The sequence below is a fragment of the Macrobrachium nipponense genome, chromosome 20 (genome assembly GCF_015104395.2).
Source record: "Macrobrachium nipponense isolate FS-2020 chromosome 20, ASM1510439v2, whole genome shotgun sequence".
Classification (NCBI taxonomy): domain Eukaryota; kingdom Metazoa; phylum Arthropoda; class Malacostraca; order Decapoda; family Palaemonidae; genus Macrobrachium; species Macrobrachium nipponense.
The window spans coordinates 48,914,984-48,927,483 of NC_061089.1; positions in this window are offsets into that span (position 1 = coordinate 48,914,984).

Here is a 12,500-nt window from a genome sequence, read left to right on the forward strand (position 1 = left end):
TCTCAAAGAGCTAACCCAAGAGTGCCATTGACTTGAAATTCAAGATTCCAAAGAATATGTAGTTCGTTAGTTAGAGTTAACAGAAGGTAATAGGGAATACAGAAAGAAAGATCAGTTATTAGAAAGGAAAAAATATAATTTAATTGTGCATAAAATTTTGGTAAAAGTAATCTTTCCAGACTTTTCTTGACAGCAGACCCTAAGAATTAAGATAAAACTGAAAGTTGATTAGCGTGCCTACCGTATTTCAGCAAACAAACAGTAATCATAATAGGAAATTACGCAGCGCCAGGTAATTTATGTTCATAAACTGAATGGTATTTATAAAAGAAAATTATTCGACAATTATCCCAAATATTCAAAAAAGAAAAAAAAGTGCGTTCCTTACTTTCAAACATTTTTTCTATTTATTAATAAATACACATGCACACACACATGTACACACACACATTATATATATATATATATATATATATAGATCATATAATATATAGATATAGTATATAGATATATATATAGATATATATATATCTATATATAAATAAGAATATATATATATAAAGATAATATATATATATATATAGTAGATATATATATATATATATATATATATATATATATATATATATATATATACATATATATATATATATATATATATATATATATAGATTATATTATATATATATATATATATATTATATATATATATATATATATATATATATATGTGTGTGTGTGTATTACATATACATACATGTATGCATATATTTATATATTTACAATGTATGTAATATATATATATATATATTATATATATATATATATATATATATATATATATATATATACAAAACATAAAACTTTGGAAATTAACACGTGCTTAGATGAAACAGCCAAATAAACAAATACATACACCGAGAATATTCGCAAGCCCCCCCACCACCCCACCCCGATCCCAAAGGAAAATAAACTTCGGAATATTTCGCAGTACATGGCCTAACATGACCCAACCCGACGTGCGTTCAATAAAGGCTGCCGCTGGCTGACAGGGCTTAATAAAGCTTTGCGATTTTCGGCGACGGCCAAAAGCTTCTTTTCATTTTGAACCATGAAGAAGCATCTAATATCCTAACACTCATAGATTTATGAAAACGCGATTCAAAAATGATAAATAGCATGGAACAAAACAACAGTAGATGAGAGATAATTCTGTTTTAGTTTTCTGTAAAAGAAAATTGAGATTGCTTAGTCTGTCCGTCCGCCTTTTTTCTGTCCACCCCCAGAGCTTGAAAATTACTGAGACTAGAGGGTTGAAAGTTTCATGGGCCGTGGCTGAGAGTTTCATGGCCTTGGCAGCACATTTTCTACTTTATTGGATGTTGATCTTAAATCAACATTTTAAAATCGACATCAGTCCTATCTCTCCTCCTTTACTGTTCATTTACGTACCTCAATTTATTTCATAGTTATGTTCAATTCACTTCCTAGAAAATATTTCGTGTTGTAATTATCTATGTATCTCAGTTTTTTCCCAAGGCTATTTCATAGTTATGTACAATTTATTTAATAGAAATTATCTATTGTTCTTAAAGAATTGACTGCTCATGAAATGAGCGTACAATTCCCTTCATAGTAGTGTATAATTCTTTTCATGGAAGTGTACAATTTATTTCATAGTGGTGTACAATTCATTTCATAGTAGTGTATAATTAATTTGATAGCGATGTAAAATTTATTTCATAGATTTGCACAATCCCTTTCATAGTTTTGTACAAATCCCTTTCATATTAATTTACAATTAATTTCATAGCTTTGTACAATTCATTTCACAGAAGTGTACAATTCATTTCTTAGTTGTGTACAATTCATTTCATAGTAGTTTACAATTAATTTCATAAAAAATATTTAATGTTATTTTTAAGAATGATTGCTCATGAAAAAACTTTCATTATAACCTTGACTATTTTCATACCTCAATTTGTTCCATAGTTAAGTATCATTCATTTCGTAGAAAATATTCCATGTACTATTTATTTAAATGGTCTATAAAAAAGGTTTCAATATCCATGTCCAAATATACAGCAAAACGTCGTATGATGTTTTAGTTAATAACCGCAATTTCCGGTGCTGAAAACAGACCGGGTAACATGAGCAACATTATTGTTTTATTTTCACTTACTCAGGGAGTAAGCCTACAAACTACTTGTTGTAGTGGGAGGGTGTAGTGGTAAGAAAGTTCTATGGAAGAGCCTAAAAAGGTCTGAAAAGGGTGTTTCGCGTTGAGTTAAACGTACAGGAATTTTAGGATAGGATACTTATGATTTATTTAATAGAATGAAAATGTAAAATAATAAATAATGCGCATGTTCAACAGTACAGAAAAATAATTTCAAATAGAGTATAGCGTATTTTAATTTTCGTTGGCGAAGCATGGTTCTATTTGACCGTAGATTTTAGCGCGTTTTAATTTACGTTAAAAGTTAGGATTATAATGTTTACAACCTACGTGTGAGGGGAAAATCTTGCATGCACCGCGAGTAAGCTGGAGGTCGGATCACGCCTTGTTAGTATTTAAAACTGAACTATAATTATGTTCAAATAATTTAGAGAGAAATAATTAATAAGCCACCATCATTTTCCTCTCTTTTTCCTTAACTTTCTATGCGAAAGGCTTCAACATTGACCCATTTAACAATATTAATTAATAATAATAATAATAATAATAATAATAATAATAATAATAATAATAATCACAGACGAACACGACGCCAATAACGATAACAATAACAGATAATACAACACAAGGGAATAAAAAAAAAAAAAAAAAAAAAAAACTAAAAGAAAAAACCCACACGCAAACACGTCATCAGCGTCAGCAATAACAACATTCATAACCATGAACGCAAACACACACACACACACAAACAGCTTCTTTTATAACCCAGCCACTTTAGGGCGCCCTCCCTCCCCCTCCCTTCAGGAGAGACCGAACTGCTTGGGAAGACCTCCCAAAATATTTATATTCGACAAGAACCCCAACGGGAGCCCCGCATTTTCTCCTGTTCGTTTGTTATTTTATTAGTTCGTTTGTCCTACAGTCAGCTCGTTTTTCCGTCAGTTTGTTTATTTGTTTGTCAGTCAGTCAGTCTGTTTGCCCGTCAGTTTGTTCGTTTGTCCGTTAGCTTGTTCGTTTTTCCGACAGTTTGTTCGTTTGGTCGTTAGTTTGTTCGTTTTTCCGTCAAACTGTTCTTCATTTGTCCGTTAGTTTGTTCGTTTTTCCTTCAGATTATTCCTTTGGTCGTTAGTTTGTTCATTTGTCCGTCAGTTTGTTCGTTTTTCCTTCAGATTGTTCGTTAGTTTGTTCGTTTGTCCGTCAGACTGTTCTTCATTGGTCCGTTAGTTTGTTCGTTTTTCCTTCAGATTATACCTTTGGTCGTTAGTTTGTTCGTTTGTCCGTCCGTCAGTTTGTTCGTTTTTCCGTCAGATTGTTCGTTTGGTCGTTAGTTTGTTCGTTTTTCCTTCAGGTTGTTCGTTTGGTCGTTAGTTTGTTCGTTTGTCCATCAGTTTGTTCGTTTGTCCATCAGTTTGTTCGTTTTTCCTTCAGATTGTTCGTTTGGTCGTTAGTTTGTTTATTTGATCGTCAGTCTGTTCGTTCGCCCACAAGATATCTCAAAGAGGTTACGAAGGAATTTCAGTGATATGTTATTGGGGATAAGACAAAAGATCTTTAAGGAATCAATTAAATTTTGATGTAGAACCAGGTTTTTGGTTCCAGGAAATAGTTGACGAAATTGTAAGATGGATCAGGATATGTTTGTGCATCCATGGTCATGTTTTCCTTAGTAGTGGCGGAGGTTTGTTTCCCAAAGGGCCTTTGACGGCTTCAAAACAAACGGACATAAAAGAATGCAGTCCTCTACTTTACCCGTGTCCATTTCGTGATCACAATAATCGTATTCATGTTCCTATACTCGGTAATAATAATAATAATAATAATAATAATAATAATAATAATAATAATAATAATAATAATAATAATAATAATAATAATAATAATAATGGAGAAAAAGTCCACACTAGTGTGAATGTAAATATATATTAGAACTAGTATAGTATACAAAGGAGAGGTTTTTCCGGGCCAGAAACCTGATCGATTCTCCTCCTCAATCTCAGACTGAGAAGGAGAATCGAGCAGGTTCTCGAAAACTCTCGTTTGTATATATATATATATATATATATATATATATATATATATATATATATATATATATATATATATATATTTCTAATACATATTTACATTTACACCAGAGTAGACTTCACCATTTTGTCAACTCATACTTATTACGAGATTTTTATGAATAATAATAATAATAATAATAATAATAATAATAATAATAATAATAATAATAATAATAATAATAATAATAATAATAATAATAATAATAATAATAATAATAAAAGGTTATGACGTCCTATCACCAGAAATTTAGTTCTCAAATACTGTCAAAATCCATTTCACTTCGACTCCCCAGTAAATCTCAATGTACAATTCGCCGTAACATACATTGTCACTTAGTAATGGATATATCTGTTAGTAATGGCTATATCTCCTATAGAGCACGACTTAAGCCATAAATAAGCAGTGAATCCACAGCACCGCAATTATTACTGTCCCCTAAAGGTGGTATTTGTAAAATACTGTAATATTTTCAGTATTGAGCACAAATGAAAATAACATTACTTTAGCTTTGCTAAAATTCATAGTTTTTCCTGCAAAACCAAGTGTCAAATTTGTAACTCTACCTAGAGATAATCATGATTGTATGTTATCTATGTTCATGATATCACTGAAATCCTACTATTAACAATTAGGTATTCAACAGGTAAATAAACGGGAAAAAACAGAAGAGCCAAAAGAAAAAGAAAGATACAGATTGAAAAAAACTTCGCTATATACCCCTTGGTATATAGCAGACAGACGAGCCAAAAGAAACATAGAAACAGACAAGAACAGACTGACAAAAACTTCACACATACCCAAAGACAGTTTGGTAGACGAGACAACATTGCCACTTAACATCCTGAGAACCTTTCCATGATTCAAAAAAGAAAATGGCTTTAATAATGTAAAACGAGCTACCCAGACAATGAAGTTGAATAACCGTGGAGACACCGCACCCCAAATTTATCTCATTCACCAAAGCGTAAGACACCAGAAGGATGTCCATCGTTAGTTCCAGATTATAGGAAATGATTGATGCAACTGGTGTGCTTTCCCATGGGAGGGGGAGGTATATACCAGCTGGTTTTCGATAAGGCCCATTCACATCTCATACATAATGCTATACCCAAGAGAGAGAGAGAGAGAGAGAGAGAGAGAGAGAGAGAGAGAGAGAGAGAGAGAGAGAGAGATATTTGTGAGCTTATTCAGGCGATTCATTCCAAGAATCGATATTGGAATTTAAGTTCCCAGATATATGTGCGAGATTAATATAATGAGATGATTTATCTGTGTAGTGTGACCTTACAGAGAGAGAGAGAGAGAGAGAGAGAGAGAGAGAGAGAGAGAGAGAGAGAGACTATACCTGAAAGCAACAATTATTGTTATAAATTTAATACCCTTGCTCTGACATGTATCATAGGTGTTTCAGGGGCTTGTGAGTTTGTGTGTAATATATATATATATATATATATATATATATATATATATATATATATATATATATATATATATATATATATATATAAATATATATATATATATACTATATATATATATATATATATATATATATATATTACACACAAACACACAAGCCCCTGAAACACCTATGATACATATCAGAGCAAGGGTATTAAAATTTATAACAATATATATAATAAATATATATATATATAATATATATATATATATATATATATATATATATATATAATATATATATATATAACAAATATATATATATATATATATATAATATATATATATATATATATAAATATATATTATTATATATATATATATATATATATAAATATATAAATATATATATATATAATTATATATAAATATATATTATATATATAGATATATATATATATATATATATATTGTATATCCTATATATATATAGGTATATACATATATATATATATATATATATATATATATTATATATATATATATAAATATATAAATAAATATATATATATATATAAATATATATCATATATGTATATACATATATATATGTATATACATATATTAATATATAATATATATCTTATATATATATATAAATATAAAATATAATATATCATAATTTATATAATTAAAATAAATATATATATATATACTATTATATATATAATATATATATCTTAATATATATATTATATAAATATAATATAATAATATATATATATATATATGAAAATAATAATTATATATATTATAAATATTTTATATAATTATTATATAATATATATAGATATATATATATAATATTATATATATATATAGATATATATATATATATATATATATTCTCCTTACGCTTCTTGCAAACAACCTTAAACACTTATTCCTTTACTCTTCTTGCAAAGACACCTAACACTTTTTCTTCACTGCTTACCTCAGAATATCTCTTAACTATCCTCAACTCTTTATAGAATATAACTTCATATATGATATTATATATATATATATATGTGTGTGTTGTGTGTGTGTGTGTGTGTGTGTGCATAACATGGTGAACATGATCATCATCTCATCAGCAATTTCACTTCAAATCGACATCACATTCTCTCCATTTCATACATTTTTTCTTTCTGTTAGAATCGAATTTTGTTGCTCTACTTCTTCCTTGAATACCTTATTCTATAAGAAACCAATTACTGGAATCCTCTATAAAAGGAATTCCGGCAAAGGACGAGAAGAACTGAAGTCAAGAGGAAGAAAACCATCGAGAGTAATGAAAGAATTTATGGAAAAATTTTTTTTTTTTCATACAGATTAAGCAGTCATCAATAAAGTACAAGCTAGTTCTGCCACTGCACAAACTTCCTTAAACGATTAACATACACTTTATTCAATTATTAATTAAACTTTTCTCAAGAAATAACGCTAACCCTTTCAGTTTTACTAAGGCTGTTAACAATATTTCCCATACACTTTATTCAACTATTGTTAAATCTTGCATGCTTAGAACAAGCACAGATTTTCAGAAAGGTTAGTCATGTAGTAAAAGAGCGAAAGAGAAAGCAATAACTTACGAAAACTACAAGGGGCTATTTATATACGACCAGATTTAAAACTAAGTAATAAAGAATAAATTTCTAAATCTATTATTTGCAATCGTAATCATATGTCCTAAAAATTCACATAATAATAATAATAATAATAACAATAACAATAATAATAATAACAATAACTAATAATAATAATAATAATAATAATAATAATAATAATAATAATAATAATAATAATAATAAAGATGATAATGATGCGGCGTTACAATTAACATATTACCATTAGGACTAATGGTAAAAGTAGAGAGCAAATACTCTTAAGTGTTACTAGAGAGAGAGAGAGAGAGAGAGAGAGAGAGAGAGAGAGAGAGAGAGAGAGAGAGGGGGGGGGGGACCTCAATATTGTTCGAGATGGGAGACCATAATAATCTAGAGAGAGAGAGAGAGAGAGAGAGAAGAAGACGAGAGAGAGAGAGAGAATCTCAATATCGGTTTTTCGAGATGGAGACCATAATAATCTAGAGAGAGAGAGAGAGAGAGAGAAGAGAGAGAGAGAGAGAGAAGCTCAACATTGTCCCAGTGAGAGAGAGAGAGACTACCTTACCGCTCTAAGAGAGAGAGAGAGAGAGAGAGAGAGAGAGAGAGAGAGAGAGAGGGGGGGGGACCTCAATATTGTTCGAGATGGAGACCATAATAATCTAGAGAGAGAGAGAGAGAGAGAGAGAGAGAGAGAGAGAATCTCAATATCGTTCGAGATGGAGACCATAATATAGAGAGAGAGAGAGAGAGAGAGAGAGAGATGAGAAGCTCAACATTGTTCCCAATGAGAGAGAGAGAGACTACTTACCGCTCTAAGAGAAGAGGAGAGAGAGATTGTGAGAGAGAGAGAGAGTAGAGGACTACCTTAACTCGCTTAAGAGAGAGAGAGATGAGAGAGAAGAGAGAGAGAGAGAGAGGTTGGAGTAGAGAGAGAGAGAGACAGGGGGTGGGAGCGCTTCGTGAGTTGTTCCAGAAGAGAAGATATAAGAGTGGCTAACTAAGATTTAATGAGAGGAGAGAAGAGAAGGGAAGGGGCGCTTAGTATTGTTCCAGAGAGAGAGAGATAGAGACCTACATAATATTTAAGAGAGAGAGAGAGAGAGAGAGATAGAGAGAGAATCCCACACACAATTCTTTCTTTGAATGTGGGAGGATTCCATTTGGTAGTGCTCCACACCATGCTTTATGTCTCCCCGTGATACTCGCACCAACAGACGGCGTCTGGATACACCAAATTGGAATTTAAGTAATCCTGTTTTCCCGTTCCCTGTTCCCACGAGTCAGTCTGTGCCTGTTTTTCTTCCCCCCAGACGTAAATAATAGCTTCAGGAAAGGGGAGAGAATCTCCGACCAGATGTACGCACTTTCATGCAGACACATCGTTACATATATATATTATATATATATATATTGAATATATTACCGCATACTATATAATTATTCATATACTATATATGTGTGTGTGTGTGTGTGTGTGTGTGTGTGTGTGTGTGTACGTATATATATAACTGAATAACGAAAGTTTTGTTTGGAACGTGATAAATGCATAAATAAAGGTAAAAGCCAATAGTGAAACACTTGAGTAACTGCTCTAGTGTTTCACTTTCCTTCGTGGCTTATACCTTTATAATATATAATAATATATAATATTAATAGTTAATATTATATATATATATATAATATATATATATAATATATTATATATATACATATATACTACTACATATTATACATATATATATATATTATATATATATATATATATATATATATTATATATATATATATATATGTATATAGTTACGATCTATGACAGGCAGATCAAATTAAAGCTATTTTCCATTCAAATTATTTTTTTTCCGTGACGGAGACAACCGTGAATACAAATTTCTAACAAAACCTTGTAATATTACGGAAAACTATAGTGAATAAGTTTCCTCATCTAATGAAAATAAAGTTTGAACTTACAAAGTAAACTGGCTTTTGTACCGGATACAGGAATCTTCTTTCACACACCACGTGAGAATGAAGTGTTTCAGTTCAAGGCCACTTTTGGCTAAATACTTATTGGCAATGATGGCTGTTACAGTCAAGACAATTACCTCTGAAACTGGTAACAACAAAATGAAAGGCGATTATGAAACGACTTTAGGATATCTATTTAATCTGGACTGACTTCGTAATAGCGAAAAGTAATTTGAGATGATGTCGGAATCTGGTAAATCAAAAAGTTAAGGGAAATTGTGATAATAATCTAAAGAGAAAGGCCAACAGAAGGTGGTGGGTATCAATCAGCAGAATGAAAAACAGATGCTGTTACCTGATTTCAATTAATTAAGGCGAAGACTTACAATAATTTGTTTATGATCCGTGATAATGGAGGGGCAGTGCAAAAGAGGTAAATGAGCTGAGATCATTTTCTTGACTGATTGACTTAATGGATGATTAAAGTACGTAAACTGGCGTTCCATTTTACTATGGTCATCATCGCCGGAAATATCTTTTCGGTTAGTATTATCTTAAAAGAAATTGCTTGAAATAAATTAATGCAGCAGATTCTAAAGAGGTAGAATAGCAATGCTGGCAGAATACCATTAATTATCAAGGTCAGTTGGGGAAGTGAATCTTTTACTACAGTCACCCTCAGTGCTTTATCAGCTCTGTCGAATAATCCAAACCTAGTGTTAGGTTTTCTTCTGAAAAAGCATTAACTCAAATAAAAAATTAATTACATGAAATCACAATCGACCCATCTAGAGAAAAAAAAATAGTCATCCTCAATTGGAAAAGTTAATGTTTCTTTGCCATTAATCGCCAACTGAAACTAGATTACATGTTTTTCTATAAATAAATTACGACAATTGGCAGCAAAAATTTAAGATAAAACTTTAATATAAATTACAACAACCGGCAGGAAAATACTTGAGTTGACCGAGATAAAACTTAGGTTTTTTATATAAATTAGGGCAATTGGCTGCAAAAAAGGTAAGTAAATGGACACAATAAACAGGTCGATGTCAAAATATGAAAAGACGGAGATTCGCAATATTTAAGAGAAATCTGTTACAGAATCCCATGCCCACTATAAAGATGCACTTTAATAAAAAAAAAAAAAAAAAACTGCGTGCACCAATACTCAACTAGAGAGCCAAAACCTCACATGGAAATTATTTAAAAGAAGGAAAAGTACAAATAACCCCAATGGACTTGTACGTTCACAAATATGGAGGCGTGAAAGGAATAGATTGGGTAAATAGCTAAAGCCCAGGATAATAAATAGCTAAAATCCTAGAAAATTAATACTCAAAGCCCTAGATAATATATAGCTAGAGTCCTGGAAAATAAATAGCTAAAGCCCTGAAGAATAACAGTGAAAGGTTTACAGAAAGTATACTGAAAGCCCATGTGAATATGCAACTAAAGCCATTCATAACATAGCTACAGCCCAAGAAGAATAAATAGACAAAGCTCAGAAGAATAAATAGTTGAAGCCCTAGAGAATTAATATTCAAAGCCCTTGAGAAAATATAGCTACAGCCATTTACAACATAGCTAAAGCCCAGGAGAATAAATAGCCAACGGTCTGATGAATGAATAACCAAAGACCATTAGAATAAATAGTTAAATCCGTGGAGGATAAATACTTAAAGCCCTTGAGAATATGTAGCTAAAACCCAGTGGAAAAATAGCGAAAGCCCTGAAGAATAAATAGCTAAAGCTCCGGGGAATGGCAGTTAAAGCCCTGAAGAATAACCAAGGCCATGGAGAATAAATAGTTAAAGCCCGGGAGAATGAATTGCTGAAGCCCAAGACAATAAACAGCTAAATTCTCAGAAAATAAGTAACTAAAGACCAAGGCAATAAACAGGTAAACCACTGGGGAATATATTGCTAAAAGCCTCGGAGAATAAATAACTGAATCCTTGGATAATAAATAGCAAAAGTCCAGGAGAATAAATAGCAAACGACCTATGGAATGAATGGCTGAAGCATTGGAGAATAAATATATGAAGCCCAGGACAATACATAGCCAAAGCTTTGGTGAATATATAGCTAAACCCCTGGAAATTAAATAGCTAAACCCCTGGAGAATAAACAGTTCAACCCCCATGAGGATAAAATAAACGGCTAAACCCCTGGAGGCTAAATAGTTATACACCTGGAGAATAAATAATCAAACCCCGGGAGATTCAATAGTTAAACACCTGGGGAATAAAATAACTAAAGCCCAGGAGAATAAATAGCTTAAGTCCAGGAGAAAAAATAGCAATAGCCCTATGGAATGAATGGATAAAACCTTAGCGAATAAATAGATGAAGCACAGGCGAATAAATTAGCCAAAGCTTTGGAGAATATATAGCTAAACCCCTGGAGATTAAATAATTAAATTCCTGGAGAATAAATAGTTAAAACCCCTGAAGAATAAAACAAACAACAAAACCCCAGGTGAATAAATAGTGAAACCCGTGGAGAATAAATAGTTAAGCCTCTGGAAAATAAATAGCTAAAGCCTTGGAGATGGGCCCATAGGCAAATGGAGGGACATCACATTCCAGGAGTTCTTTTGTCCTTTTCGCGTACTTCCAGGATATTACCGTCCTAAAAGAGACGAAGAATTTGCCTGTTTTTCCTTCAACTCTCCCATAAGACGCTCTGGCGAAAATATGAGATAGAAAAATTGTGTGTAACTGCAAATGTTTAAACTGCGAAAAAAACATGTATAAATAGCATAAAAGGGGACAACTTGCATTAGCATTTGGGTCATACATAGTATTGACGCTGAGAAAAACAACTGTATACATAACCAAAGGAGGAAACAATAAACTTGATAAGTGACAGTAATGTGAAGACGACGTAAGATACACAAAAATATGAAAAACACAAGAATATGATCAAGAAGGAAACAGACATCCGAGAAAAACACGTATGATCGTAAAACGCATGGGCAAAAGAAATGACGCAACGTATAATGCTCTAAATTCCCATAGAAAAGTCTAAGAAGGGAGTTGCCCTGGAATAAACATCCTTTCTCCTGTAGTGGAAAAACGGAGATGGGGAACATAATGAAGTTATACAGGAGACACTGCAAGTAAACAGGGCAATAAGCATATTCCTCGAGGTTTAGTACACGTTTGCAGAGATGCTGCTTTCTCTCTCTCTCTCTCTCTCTCTCTCTCTCTCTCTCCACACGCGCACACGCACAC